This window comes from Crocodylus siamensis, chromosome 3 (genome assembly GCF_052110815.1).
Source record: "Crocodylus siamensis isolate JL-2025a chromosome 3, ASM5211081v1, whole genome shotgun sequence".
Classification (NCBI taxonomy): Eukaryota; Metazoa; Chordata; order Crocodylia; family Crocodylidae; genus Crocodylus; species Crocodylus siamensis.
Genome location: NC_143397.1, coordinates 157,605,618 through 157,618,934, shown reverse-complemented (window position 1 = coordinate 157,618,934; position 13,317 = coordinate 157,605,618). Strand labels below are relative to the sequence as shown.

Below are 13,317 nucleotides of genomic sequence, written 5' to 3'. Positions count from 1 at the left end.
GAAAAGGCAGCATAGATGAATTTCTAAGATGGATGTCAATGGAGGGGAGACGAAAAATAGCGTTGAGGGGCATTTCCGTACAGAAATGCCTCCGGAGTAGGCAAAGGTGAAATCAGTAAAATCTTCTAAGGCCATATCTTCTAAGGGAAAACATTAGGAAGGGATTCTTATTAGAACCACCTGAAATAGGTCAGCTATGAAGTTGCAAAATTATTTGAAAGATCTTATGGCTAAGTGACATGATTTTTTTCCCCCCACTATAAGAAAAGAGTTATAGGAGCGTTATGTTTCTACACAGGTAAATTTTTAATAAAAAGGTGCCAGTTGATGTCTTTCAATAATATTTAGCATAGCTTTTCAGTTTTGTAGACCAATAAAAGTTCTTGTATATAACAAATGTTTCCCTCGAGCTATGGTCTACTGTAGATCTTAAAAGTGAGAGTAAAGAACATAAGCAAAAGAAAAAAGTCAAATTGTTGATTGCAAGTGGTACAGAGAGTCATCTGTTGGAAGAAAACTCAAAGGAAGCAGTCTTTGTTTTGTTCTTTTTTTTCTAGTATTTCATTCAATATGTGTTGTATATTCCCCATTAGTTTCACACATTCCCATAACATGTATATTACATAAGCATTGTCTTCATTAGAACAGCAGCATTTATCTCTGATACATGTTTATTTCATTTTTTCTGGTGTTTTGAGTCAAACTTAATGTACTTACCGTTTATTTATTGTTATATTTGTATTGAACACGTGGATTCCCTCATCTTCTAATGTAAGTATCCCATGGAATGTTCCCCTAATATACTATTTCTAGTGATATACTTGGCATATATTTTTTAAAGTTCCAATTCTTACCTTGCCACATAAGCAATTGTATTATATGGAGAAAACACATAGGACCCAATCCTGAACCATTACGAGAAGTAAAGTGTGATCCAAAGTCTTTTAAATTCAGTTCAAACAATCCTATTTCCTTCTATGGGTTCTGGATGAAGCATATAGACTGACCCTATGTGGTTCAGTGAACCAACCAACCTGTTTATTCACACACGTGTACACACAGACACCCCCCCCCTGCAAATCACATACAAATGGTTTATTGATTTGACTGAAATTTAAGCTTGTGCTTTGAATTAATCTTATGCTTTCCTGTTTGGCTGAATTGTGGCTCTAGGGCAGGGGTGGGAAAAATATGGCTGATGGACTGGATCTGGTCTGCCAGGTCATTCTATCTGGCCCTCCAGGCTGCTAAAAAAATTAGCAAATTAATATTTATTTGCTCCTAGAAGTCTGTCAGAGCTGTCAGGAGCCAGGGGTAGTAGGACCCAGAGGGAGTCCTCATCAGGCTTGAGCAGCCCAGCACTGCCGTACAAACAGCTAGTTCCCTACTTTCTGGCCCCCACCCTGCTCTGGCACCACATGGCTCCTAGCTGCATCACTGAACCCCAGAGCATGGAACTGTGCTGCTGGTAGGGGGAAAGAGGTCTGTGTGTGAGTACAGGCTCAGGGGCAGTGTCTGTGTGTGTGTTCATAGGGTGAGTCCCACATGCACCCCCCCCACACTGCCATACACAACCCCCAGCCACCCTCTCCCCAAACACAGGCCCCCTCAAACCTCATACCCACCCATACTCCACAGCCCCACCACAAACCTGTACCCACCTCACACAACATGCAAGAGTAAGACTTCATTTCAAGCTATTGTGTAGTCACCTCTGTGCGCACTACACAAACGCATGTAAATCAGAAAAAAAATATTTTTTGAAATCAAATTAATGAATGTTGTAGATGCTCACTTTTTAGAATATAATTTGGTATTTTTCTGGTTCAGAGATGGCAAAACCCCTTGCTGAAAGGAGTACTGCAAGGGGAAGGACTTCTAATGGCAAAGATCAGGAGTTAGGGAGCAGAACTTCCAGTCACAAGATGGTGACCAGGGGACAGAGCACGTGTTAAGGGGCGGGGCTACCCATGTGGCCCTTGACAGCTTACCAAAACTCGGTAAGCCAACCTCTGCCTGAAATAATTGCCTGCCCTGCTCTACGGCTTCTCATTCCTAATATGGATTGCTGCCATTTTGGACATTCTTTTAATATTTTCCATTCAAGTTTTGATCTGTCTATGTAGCAACTCCAAAGGAAAAAGAATATATACAGAGATTGGCAACCCTTTAAAATTAAAGTAGAGGGAAAGCAAAATATGGTGGATGGTTTTGTGTAAATATTTGAATACATTTTACACACATGTAAGTTTTACTTATTCCTTCCTAGAGCTACATATCTTCAGGCTGGAACAATCCAGTTACACTAATGGATAGTTCTGGGGAACTGAAAAAGCTCAGATTGCACAGTAGGAACAAGTGTTCAGGGACTTAGGGAATGTTTTGCTATTACTTTTGAAAAAAAAAAAAAGAATTTGGCTCCAATATGCCTTGTATTAAAAACCAAAAGACACATTTTGTTCTTTTTCATCTATGTAACCCCATTAACGTCAGTGGGATTGTTTAAGTGTCACTAAGGGCAGAACTTGATTCTAATTCAGAAAGCCAGAAAGAAAAAAATACCATTCATTGTATTTCACTCTAGCTGTCTCAGCTAATGAGCAGTAGGAAACCTTGATAGAGAACAATAAGGTCTGTTTGAATGGAAGTGGCTTGTACTGTACTTGTCATGGCTGACCTGAGAGATTTTCAGCACGTGGACGAACAAAATGTTCAGCACAGAGCTGTATATCAAAAAGAATATTTTTCCATACTTGCCAATTTATTTCAGAGATAATTAACATTGTTTATATTAAGCACAGCCTCTGCAATATTTTATGCCTACTTTTACTAAACATTCCATTAATATTAAGTGCTTCAGTTTCTGGGGTACTCAAGTTAAGATTCTGGGTTTCAGTTTTTATAGAGGTTAACTCTCAAGATTGCCTATCAAGAAAATCAGTTTGTTAACACATGTAGCTAATTTCCCACAATTTTCATAGATTTCATAGACATTTGGGCTGGAAGGGACCCCAAAGGATCATTGAGCCCAGCCCCAGGGGCAGGAAGTCAGCAGGGATCATAGGATCCCAGCAAGATAAGCATCCAAATATGTCTTGAAGGCGTTCAAAGTGGATGCTTGAACTGCCTCTGGCAGCAGTCTATTCCAAACCTTGGGGGCTCAGACAGTGAAGAAGTTCTTTCTTATGTCCAGCCTGAATTGGTCACAGTAGAGTTTGTGGCCGTTCAATCTTGTCATCCCTTGGGGGGCTCTGGTGAACAGACGTTCCCCCAGATCCTGATGAGCACCCCTGATAAACTTATAGGTGGCCATCAGATCACTCCCGAGCCTGCGCTTTTCCAGGCTAAAGAGCCCCATGGCTCTCAGCCCCTCAACATAAGGTCTGTTTTCCTGACCTCTTATCATGCATATGGCTCTCCTCTGCACGCTCTCAAGCTTTTCCATGTCCTTTCTGAATTGTGGAGCCCAAAACTGGACACAGTACACCAGCTGTAGCCTCACCAAGGCTGAGTACAGAGGGAGAATGATGTCCCAGGATCTGTTTGAGAAGCATTTATGGATGCAAACCAGCATTTTGCTCACTTTACTAGCCACAGCATCACACTGAAGGCTCATGTTCATCTTGTGGTCAACCATGACCTCCAAGTCCCTTTCATCTATAGTGCTAACCAGCATAGCACTACTGAGCCTATAAGGATACTGCAGGCTTTTCCTCCCAAGGTGGAGAACCTTGCATTTTTTGGTGTTGAACACCATCAGGTTCTCATCCGCCCATTTCATGAGTCTGTCCAGATCCACTGGGATCACCCTCCTATCCTCAGGTGTGGATGCTTTATCTCAGAGTTTGGTGTTGTTGATGAACTTGGCCAGTCTGCTTCTGACACCAATGTCCACATCATTGATAAAGATGTTAAACAGTATAGGCCCTAGGACAGAGCCTTGAGGGACCCCACTAGTCACAGCTCACCAAGACGATTTTCTCCCTTTGACCACCACCCTTTGGGTCCTACCACGGAGTCAGTTCCCCAGCCTGCAGATCATGGTGATGTCAAGGCCGCAGTTAGCCAGTTTAACCAAAAGGTGATTGTGGGATACCAGATCGAAGGCTTTTTTAAAGTTGAGGTATACAATGTTGTCCAGGTGATACATAACCTGGTCATAAAAATAAATGAGGCTGGTCAAGCAGCTACAAATGCATGCTGGGTATTCCTCAGGATATTGCCTTCAGCTAGTCTGTTAAGGATGGCCTCCTTGATAATCTTTTCCAAGACCTTCACCAGGATGGAGGTCAGCCTGATGGCCCTGTAGTTTGTCGTATCTACTTTCCTCCTGTATCTTGTATTACTCATAAAGCATAAGATACAGATGTCTTCAAAGTTGCATTTATTATTAGATCTGTTCCAGTCATGCAAGCCTACTTGCATTTCATTCCTCTAGTAAGATTAAGTGCTTCAAATTGGGAACACAAAATTGGAGCAGGCAATATTCAGGAGAGGAGCCAGAGGCAGATCCAGGGGGGAGTGGTGCACTGGTGAATTTGCAACTCACTTTGATTCCTGGTCCACCTGTTGGCTACAAAGCACCAACTCACAGGATCATCATAAAATTCTAGTTTATTGGATGGATGCAAAAGTCAGACCATAAGCCTTGGTGCTAATCCCCTCAAACACACACACATTCATGTACTAACACACACTTACAATAGCTAGCTCTGAACACTAAGCACTGGTGTCAAGATATACCTATCCCCAAGTGCTGGAGTCTGTCGCGCCCCTAACGCCGGTGCACCTTTGACCTGCGAGCCTGGGTCGGCACAACTGGCTTGGCGTGAGGAGGGGGATTTATGACTGGGCAGGTGGGTGATAACGGTGAGCAGGAGTCAGTATGTTTTAAACACAGCATGGTGGTTACACAGAAAAGTTTATTTTACTAACGCTACTGATGGCTTGCAGCGTAGGCAGAGGAGTTGATTTATTCAGTTACAGCATGCAGATATCATGAGATAACACCAGAGATAGAGAAATAGATGGGCTGGCAAGACGGGGATACACCAGAAAAAAAAAATACATAGGCGGAAGAGATAACATTCATTGTGCACAATCTGTTCTTCTTGAGTGTATACACAGTTCTCTGTTTTCTGCTTTGGGCAGAAGTTCTTTCAAAGTTATATTGGGTGAAGATGACCAATTACTATACAATAATCATAAATAATTAATGAGTTGACACTTGTGCTCTCTTTGTTTGCTCAGGTTTCAGAAAAAAGGGGGGTTATTTTTACTTGGCTGGTACTGGTTCTGTTTGGTCACAGGATGGCGCGCATAGTATATTTAATTTTACAACTTTACTAAAGTCAGCTAATCTTGTTACTATAGGTACTTTATCTTTTGTGCTGGGCCATCAAGGTCAGTCTCTCTCTCTCATATGAGAAGCTCAAGTAATTTGAAATGAGGCACAGATAGGGGTGTGTATATGCAGCACTGTTAATACAGAGGGATAAATTACAATTACAGAGTTTGTTGTGTTAGCCTCTGACCTTTTGCCATCTGGCCTTTTGGCCATCGGCATCTGAAATCAAAGACTTTGATCTTTGACAGAGTCCACCATTGATGGCCAGTTGAGGCTTCTTTCAGTGCGATATGGCTGCAGAAGCGGGTTGCTGCCTGTTGTCTTCCAATTAATTAGTCTGTTGGGGTAGGAGGTCTGGACCTAAGAAATTGGCTACCCAACCCTTGATTTACTTATGAAGATTTATACCAGTGGTGTTCACCCTTTTCATCCAGTGGGCCGGATGAACAGTGCCCAGTCCCTCTGTGGGACAGATCTGGCTGGTAGACCCAATCCAGTCCTTGGGGTAGGCACAATGGGACCCTATCTGGTCACATCAAGGGGAGTGCAGGGCAGCCCATCTTTGATCCAGCTGTGCAGGGGAAGGGGGCTTGGCTTGGCCCTGTTCGGGGAGGGGGATGGGGGTAGGATCATCCCAGCCTCATGGAATGAAGAGGGCATGGCTAGTCCTAACTTTGCTGGGAGAGATGAAATGGGTCTTGGCTCAACCTCTGAGGGGGAAAGGGGTGTGACCTGTCCCCAAACCAGCAAAGTTTGTGGCCCAACCCTGTGGTGGGGAAAAGTGCATAACCTGAAGCCAACCTGGTTGTGTGAGAAGGAAGGCAGCATGGCTTGGCTCCAGCCTGGATGGGTGCAGGGAAGAGGGTATGGTTTGGACATGCAGGGACAACCAGCTATGCAGGGACAGGGGGCATGGTCTAGCCTGAATTCAGCCATACAGAGGGAAGGAAGCTTGGCTCAGCCTCATTCTGGCCATGTAGGGTGAGGATTGTGGCCTGACTCCAACCCACCATGTAGGGTTTTGGCAGCAGGGAGAATTGTTAGTATTAACTGCCACTGTTCCCCCACTACCAAATTTCCTGATTCTTGGGGAGTCCCATGGGCTGGATTCCAAAGCTCTGTGAGCCACATTTGACCTACAGGCTGGAGATTGACCACCCCTGATTTATGTTACTAAACTATAGCTATATAATAATTAGTAGACACTTTAAATTTAAGCCCTATGTTTTCAACTTGAGCTGTGAGCCACATGGGTACTGCAGGATAAAATAGATAAATATTCAATAGTAAATAGGAGTTTGAGCTCATCTCATGCTGATAAAGTGACTAATCATAAAACTAAAACCATCTTCAAGGAACTAAATGAATACAGTCTCTGGGAAGTTACAATTCTATCATACTTAGTGAGACACTGTCCAAATACAAATAGGATTTTCACTTGAAGCTTTTCTTGACAAAACCAATATCTGCATCATTGAATAAGATAATATACAACATAGAGCTGGTAAGATATTCCAAGCAGACCAGAGCAGATAGTTTAAAAATTACTGGAAAGACGTATTAGTATTTCTTTCTGAATGTACTTCTGTGGGGTCACAATATGTGGGTTCTCTTCTCACCTTTTAACTAATCGTTCATGAGATGTGCTTTCTTTTTCATAATTCAGTATGGAGAAAAGGTATATACTCTTGGGGACTAAGTCATAATTCTAAATAAGATAGTTGATTATCCTTGTACATTTCGTGCATAACTAAATTGACCATAACTAATTTTGTGTTCATGTAATGGCCAGTAGGATAAGTGTTTTGCACAAATAAGTTAAATGTTCCACTTTATAAACTGGAAACGGGCCTGGTGCAGTTGATAATGCCAGCTGGCTGCTGTTCCATGCCAGCAAGGCATTTGCTCATTCTTTGACTAACATACTAATTGTTTGTTGTCCATTTTAATAAAGCAAAAGTAATTCGAGGCTTGACTAAAGGAGTTGCATTTGATCCACTGATCTTCTCCCCAAAAGCTGGTATTCCTATAATCTCACTTTCTACATTTAATCTTCTACATTTACTAAGCATCTGATAGTGTAGGCTGTTACATACAGAAGCATAAGCCTTTCTAAAAGAGTCTCCAAGATGCCATCCTGCTTTGCCTTCTATATTTACTCTGTAAGGTATCATTGGATGCATCTAAAAGAGATGTTTAACTGCACAGTAGCTTACTTTACTGTGCAATAAACCCATGGATCTACACATGCATATGTTTATTATGCAGTAATCCTCACTAATCTTGAGTAAATTTGCTACCTGCTAATGCAAGTAGTAATTACTTTTGATTAGTAATGGTGCTGTAGTGTTCATGTAGACACCTGCTTGGGAGCATTCACTCATGAGTAGTTTATGTACAAGTAAGCTGATCTTGGATCAAATGTATGTGTAGACATGCCCAATGTAATAAAAAATGGAACTTTGAAGGGCTATCCAAATATTAAGTGATCCAACATATTTATCTACCACCAGTGGACTCCAGAGTTCAGACCTTAAGATATGTCAGACATAATGATATGCAGGGGGTCGGACTCGATGATCTATTGAGGTCCCTTCCGACCCTAGCATCTATGAATCTATGAATAACTCTGAAGGTCTCATCTAATTCCTCATTTGTACAGTTTATAATAACATTACCTTAAAGTGTGGCTAAGACCTCCATTCTGAAATCAAAGAGATTACAGTAGCAAGATGTAATAGCCGGGATATTCAGGAAAGCTTACAGACTATCTGGAATACATCTGTGCTATTAGTCTCTGAACTTCCTTAAATGCTAGGTTTACAAGCTAAGAATGAAAACAAACAAAAAAAATCTAATTTTAAAAAATAGTAGTTAATAGGTACTGTGTTTACTGGGATATGATCTCTCATGAGCAATCTGTCTCCTGCTGAGAAGGAGCATGCTTGGTGAGGTCACTTCCACAAATCCAGCACAGGTTAAAATTAGAGGGAAAAATTAAAAACAACTGTGCCCTCCTAAAAAAGTATCAGGCTGTTACTAGTCATCATGTAGGTTTTGCGGGAAAGTTTGGGGAAAGTTTTTAAACGTTAATTAGGATTTTTTGTTTGTTTGTTTTGGCTTTTCCTTCAGAGAATACTATCTTTTCTTCAAGAAGTAGAGTTCTGAGCTGACTCAGAAATTATTGCACAGTGGGAGAATCATAGCACTACTGCAAGACACTATGAATGTCTCATTTCAAGGTGATTTTTTTTTTTTTTTACTTCATGTGCACTGCACTAAATTTATGGAAACATTTGTATTTTGGACCATGTGTAATTCTAGCATTCAGCACAAATAAGCAGGTGCCATTTTTCCTGGACCTGCAAGAAATGTACACAGAGGATTGACTTAATGCATGCTGAAATGAGTTCTAGTTGTATATCTACTGGAAATACATATTTTAAGAAATCTATATAGCCCCATGTTCACAGCTACCTTTTACACTAATCACAGAAAATAAAATGATAGGGTGCTTGTAGACATTATAAAAAGCAAACAAATGATGTTTTAAGCTTGGCATGTTCCTGCACTGAGCCCTGTACATGCCCAGAAGAAGCAGTGTGTTAGTTGGACCTGGATTCTCTGACATCTGTATAGACTGGGGGCTTTTGGTGATTTAATCTAATAGTTGATTGAATCAGCTTTAGCTAAAAGTGCCAAAAAGTCCAACATGCCTGATCTATACAGATGTGGCAGATCTGGGAACCGCTTTAATTAAAATGCCCCCAGAGGGGCTGGCGCAGCTGAGCTGGATCCGGAGGGGAAGCCCCCCGGATCCCTCTTAGCTGAGCCGGTAGGGAGCCGCGCTCCCGAGCTGTGCGAACAGAGTGCGCAAACAGGGTGGGCTAGGGGGGGACTGTCCAAGCCAGGGAGCACCCCCGGGGGTATCCCTCAGGGAGGCACCAGTTCCCCCCAGCGAGGGAGAACAGGGGGTGGGATCGCTGGCAGGCACTTCTGGCAAGTCCAGAGCACCTGATTGGCAGACAGAGCGGAAGCGGGAAATTCAAACTGCAGCCTTTAAAAGCTGTGGTTTGACCTAGCTTCCGGCACTCGGGAGCAAGGAGCAGTGGGAAGAGTAAGGACACAGGCACACGTGTGTCTTGCACACACGTGTGCCCCCTTACCTGACCCGGAGCAGAGGCGAGAGCAGCAGAGGCGAGCGGAGCAGAGCAGCAGCGGGGGCAGCAGCAGCTGATCCCCCCTAAGGTAAGTGGGGCAGAGGGGCCAGCGCAGCTGAGCCGGATCCGGAGGGGAAGCCCCCTGGATCCCTCTTAGCTGAGCCGGTAGGGAGCCGCGCTCCCGAGCCGCGTGAACAGAGCGCACAAACAGGTGCGGTCTGTAAGAGCGCGCCGGCGTTTGCACCGGTGTTCGCATCGGAGGGGGAGCAGGAGGGACCGAGAGACCGACTCTTGTTAGCGCGGGCCAGAGGACCCAAACTCAGCTAGGAACTCCTACGATGGTGTCGACACGGAGTGCTGCCAGGGCTCCTGCCTGGGGGGCGCGGCCTTCCCAGGGATTCTCTGAGGCCTCCACCCAGATGGAGCCCGGGGGGGGGGGCTGGCTTCCCCCAACCCCCTGGCCTGCAGGAGCTGCCCAGCAAGGCCTGGGGGGGCAGGGACTGGGGACCCCCACACCTGTCCTGCAGGCACCCACCTTAGGGCCCTGGAGGCACAGGTGAGGGAGCTCCAGGAGGAGGTTAGCAGGCTGAGGGGAATCAGGGAGGCAGAGGAAGAAATTGACAGATATTTTCTTTCCCTGCAGGGTTGTATGACCAAGGAGGATGGACCTCAAGATGAACCCTCCACTGCTAAGTGGCAGACGGTCACCTCCCGTCCCAGGGCTGCTCGAGACATGGCAGCACCAGTTCCTACAGTCCGGCTGGAGAACAGGTATGAAGCTCTGGCAGCCCTGGAGGAGGAGGACGGAGAGGATGAAACCAGGGAGGAGGCAACTCCATGCACACCGCGTCCCGTGCAAGCCGAAGGAGGCAAGAAGGCCAGGAGGAAGAAGCGTCGCGTGATCGTCATTGGTGACTCCATCCTGAGAGGTACGGAGGGCCCTATCTGTCGCCGAGACCCCTCGGCACGTGAGGTATACTGCCTACCTGGAGCGAGGATTCAGGAAGTGAAAGGGATGCTCCAGACTGTAATCCAGCCCACCGATTATTACCCTATGGTCCTAGTCCATGTGGGTACTAACGATGCATCCAGGAGGAGCCCTGATCACCTGATGGAGGACTACCACGCTCTGGGGTGCGTGCTGAAGGAGATGGGCGCACAGGTGGTTTTCTCTTCTATCCTGCCAGTGAGTGGATGAGGCAGACAGCATGAAACGTGCATCGTGGAAACCAACGGGCGGCTACAGGAATGGTGCTTCAAGGAGGGCTTTGGCTTCCTCGGCCACGACTGGCACATCATGACGAGAGACATGCTGGGATGGGATGGGCTCCACCTTTCCCCTAAAGGTAAGCATGTGTTCTCTTCTAGGTTGGCAGACCTCCTCCGGTGGGCTTTAAAGTAGGCTCGTCGGGGGAAGGGGAAGATGAGGGCGGAGGAAATATCAGACTGCCAGACCAAACAGCACCCACAACTACAGCCCAGCCCAGACCGATGAGCGAAGCAATCAAAGAGGTAAGAGATAGGGGCCAGGGTAACGTTGGGACTAGGGGGTCAGTACACATACCCACAGGAGGCCTCAAATGCCTCTACACACATGCTCGTAGTATGGGCAACAAGCAGGAGGAACTCACCCTCCTGCTGGCTGACGCCAGCCCGGACATAGTGGGGATTACGGAAACATGGTGGGATGAAATGCATGATTGGGCGGTCAATGTCAAGGGCTATAGGCTGTACAGGAGGGACAGGATAGGAAAGAGGGGTGGGGGCGTGGCGCTCTATATGAAGGAGGAATACACATCCTCGTTAATTAGCAAGGAGCCAGGGGAGGGGCACTCTGAAGTGCTTTGGGTTAGAGTACAAGGCAGTCGAGGGGAAAGGGACTTAATGGTGGGAGTCTACTACAGACTCCCCAACCAGGGTGAAGAGCTTCACCAGGAATTCTTGGGTCAGCTCACAGAGGTAGTGAAGGCTAAGGATGTGGTTGTCATGGGGGACCTGAATTTCCCGGACATCTGCTGGGAAGAGCAGTCAGCCAGGTCTGAACGCTCACGTAGGATCTTGGCCAGAGTGCAGGACCTCCATCTAACCCAGGAGGTGCACAGCCCCACCAGGGGGGACGCCTTGTTGGACCTAGTGCTGGCCACGGGTGATGACCTGGTGAGGGGGCTGCGAGTGCTTGACCACCTGGGTAGACAGCAATCATCGCCTGCTGGAATTCACCATCCAGCGCAAGGTGGCAAAGGCATGCAGTAAGGCAGCGGCCCTAGATTTTAGGAGGGCAGACTTCAACGAGCTAAGGAGGATAGTTGGAGAAGTGCTGAGGTCCCAGGGGGGAGGGGAGCCAGGTGTCCAAGGAGAGTGGTTGCTCCTCAAGGAGACGACCCTCCAAGCCCAAAAGAAGGTAATCCCAACGAGGATCAAAGGGAGCAGGAGAGCACACAAGCCTCCATGGCTCACCAGAAGCATCCGGGGATGTCTCCTTGCTAAAAAGGAGGCTTATACCCAGTGGAAAGAAGGGGTCATCACCAGGGAGGACTATTCTGTAGTTGCTTGGGGATGTAGGGGGGCAGTTGGGAAGGCCAAGGCAGAGATGGAACTGGGACTAGCTTCCCAGATTAAGGACAATAAGAAGTCTTTTTTTAAATACATAGGGGGTAAAAAGAAGGTCCCGGGTAATGTGGGGCCCTTGCAGGACAATATGGGTAACTTGGTCGTCACACCAGACGGCAAAGCTAACATGTTTAACGATTTCTTTGCCTCCGTCTTCCTAAGTAGGGACCAGAACAGCCACCTCCCTGCTGGGCCCCGGGGGAGGCACACATGGGCCACGGGTTAGCGAGGATTTAGTTAGGGAGCTTCTGGAGGGGTTGGACGTATTCAAGTCAGCCGGCCCGGATGATCTCCACCCTAGAGTTCTAAAGGAACTGGCTGAGGTCATTGCAAGTCCCCTGGCACAACTTTATGAGCACTCGTGGTGCTCTGGTGAGGTACCGGAGGACTGGAAGAGGGCCAACGTGGTCCCCATCTTCAAAAAAGGCAGGAAGGAGGACCCAGGAAACTATAGGCCGGTTAGTCTCACCTCGATCCTAGGCAAGATGTTCGAGAAAATTATGCTGGCACACATCCAGGAGGAGCCAGCAGGGGACTGCATGCTTAGGGGCAACCAACATGGGTTCATCAGTGGAAGGTCCTGTCAGACCAACCTGGTGGCCTTTTACGATCAGATCACCAGATCGTTAGATGCAGGGGTAGCAGTGGATATAATCTTCCTGGACTTCCGGAAGGCTTTTGACACTGTCTCTCACCCTGTTCTGGGGCTGTGGTGTAGACACCCACACATTCAAATGGGTCACCAACTGGCTGGAGGGCCACACCCAGAGGGTGGTAGTAGATGGGTCCTTCTCAACCTGGAAGGACATGGGCAGTGGGGTTCCGCAGGGCTCGGTCCTCGGGCCCGCACTGTTCAGCATCTTCATCAGTGATTTGGATGAGGGGGTAAAAAGCACCCTGTTCAAATTTGCTGATGACACTAAGATGTGGGGGGATGTGGGCACACTGGAAGGATGCAACAGGCTACAATCAGACCTCGACAGGTTACAAGGGTGGGCAGACGAGAATAGGATGGGTTTCAACACAGACAAGTGCAAGGTGATGCACCTTGGGAGGAACAACCAGCACCATTCCTACAGGTTGGGGAACTCCCCTCTTATCAGCACGGAGGCGGAAAGGGATCTGGGAGGTCATCATTGACTCCAAGATGAACATGGGCCGGCAGTGTGGAGAGGCAGTCAGGAAGGCCAACCGCACCTT

General features: G+C 46.6%; 1 long non-coding RNA gene across 1 annotated transcript in view; it reads left to right on the top strand.

Moving 5' to 3' along the window:
- LOC149869035 (uncharacterized) overlaps nt 1-13,317 on the top strand; it is a 79,900-nt gene that overhangs the window by 53,252 nt on the left and 13,331 nt on the right. Inside the window, exons 3-5 of the long non-coding RNA XR_016441062.1 lie at nt 8,480-8,589; nt 10,151-10,436; nt 10,695-10,853. This is a non-coding gene — a long non-coding RNA (uncharacterized LOC149869035). The remainder of the gene's footprint in view (nt 1-8,479; nt 8,590-10,150; nt 10,437-10,694; nt 10,854-13,317) is intronic.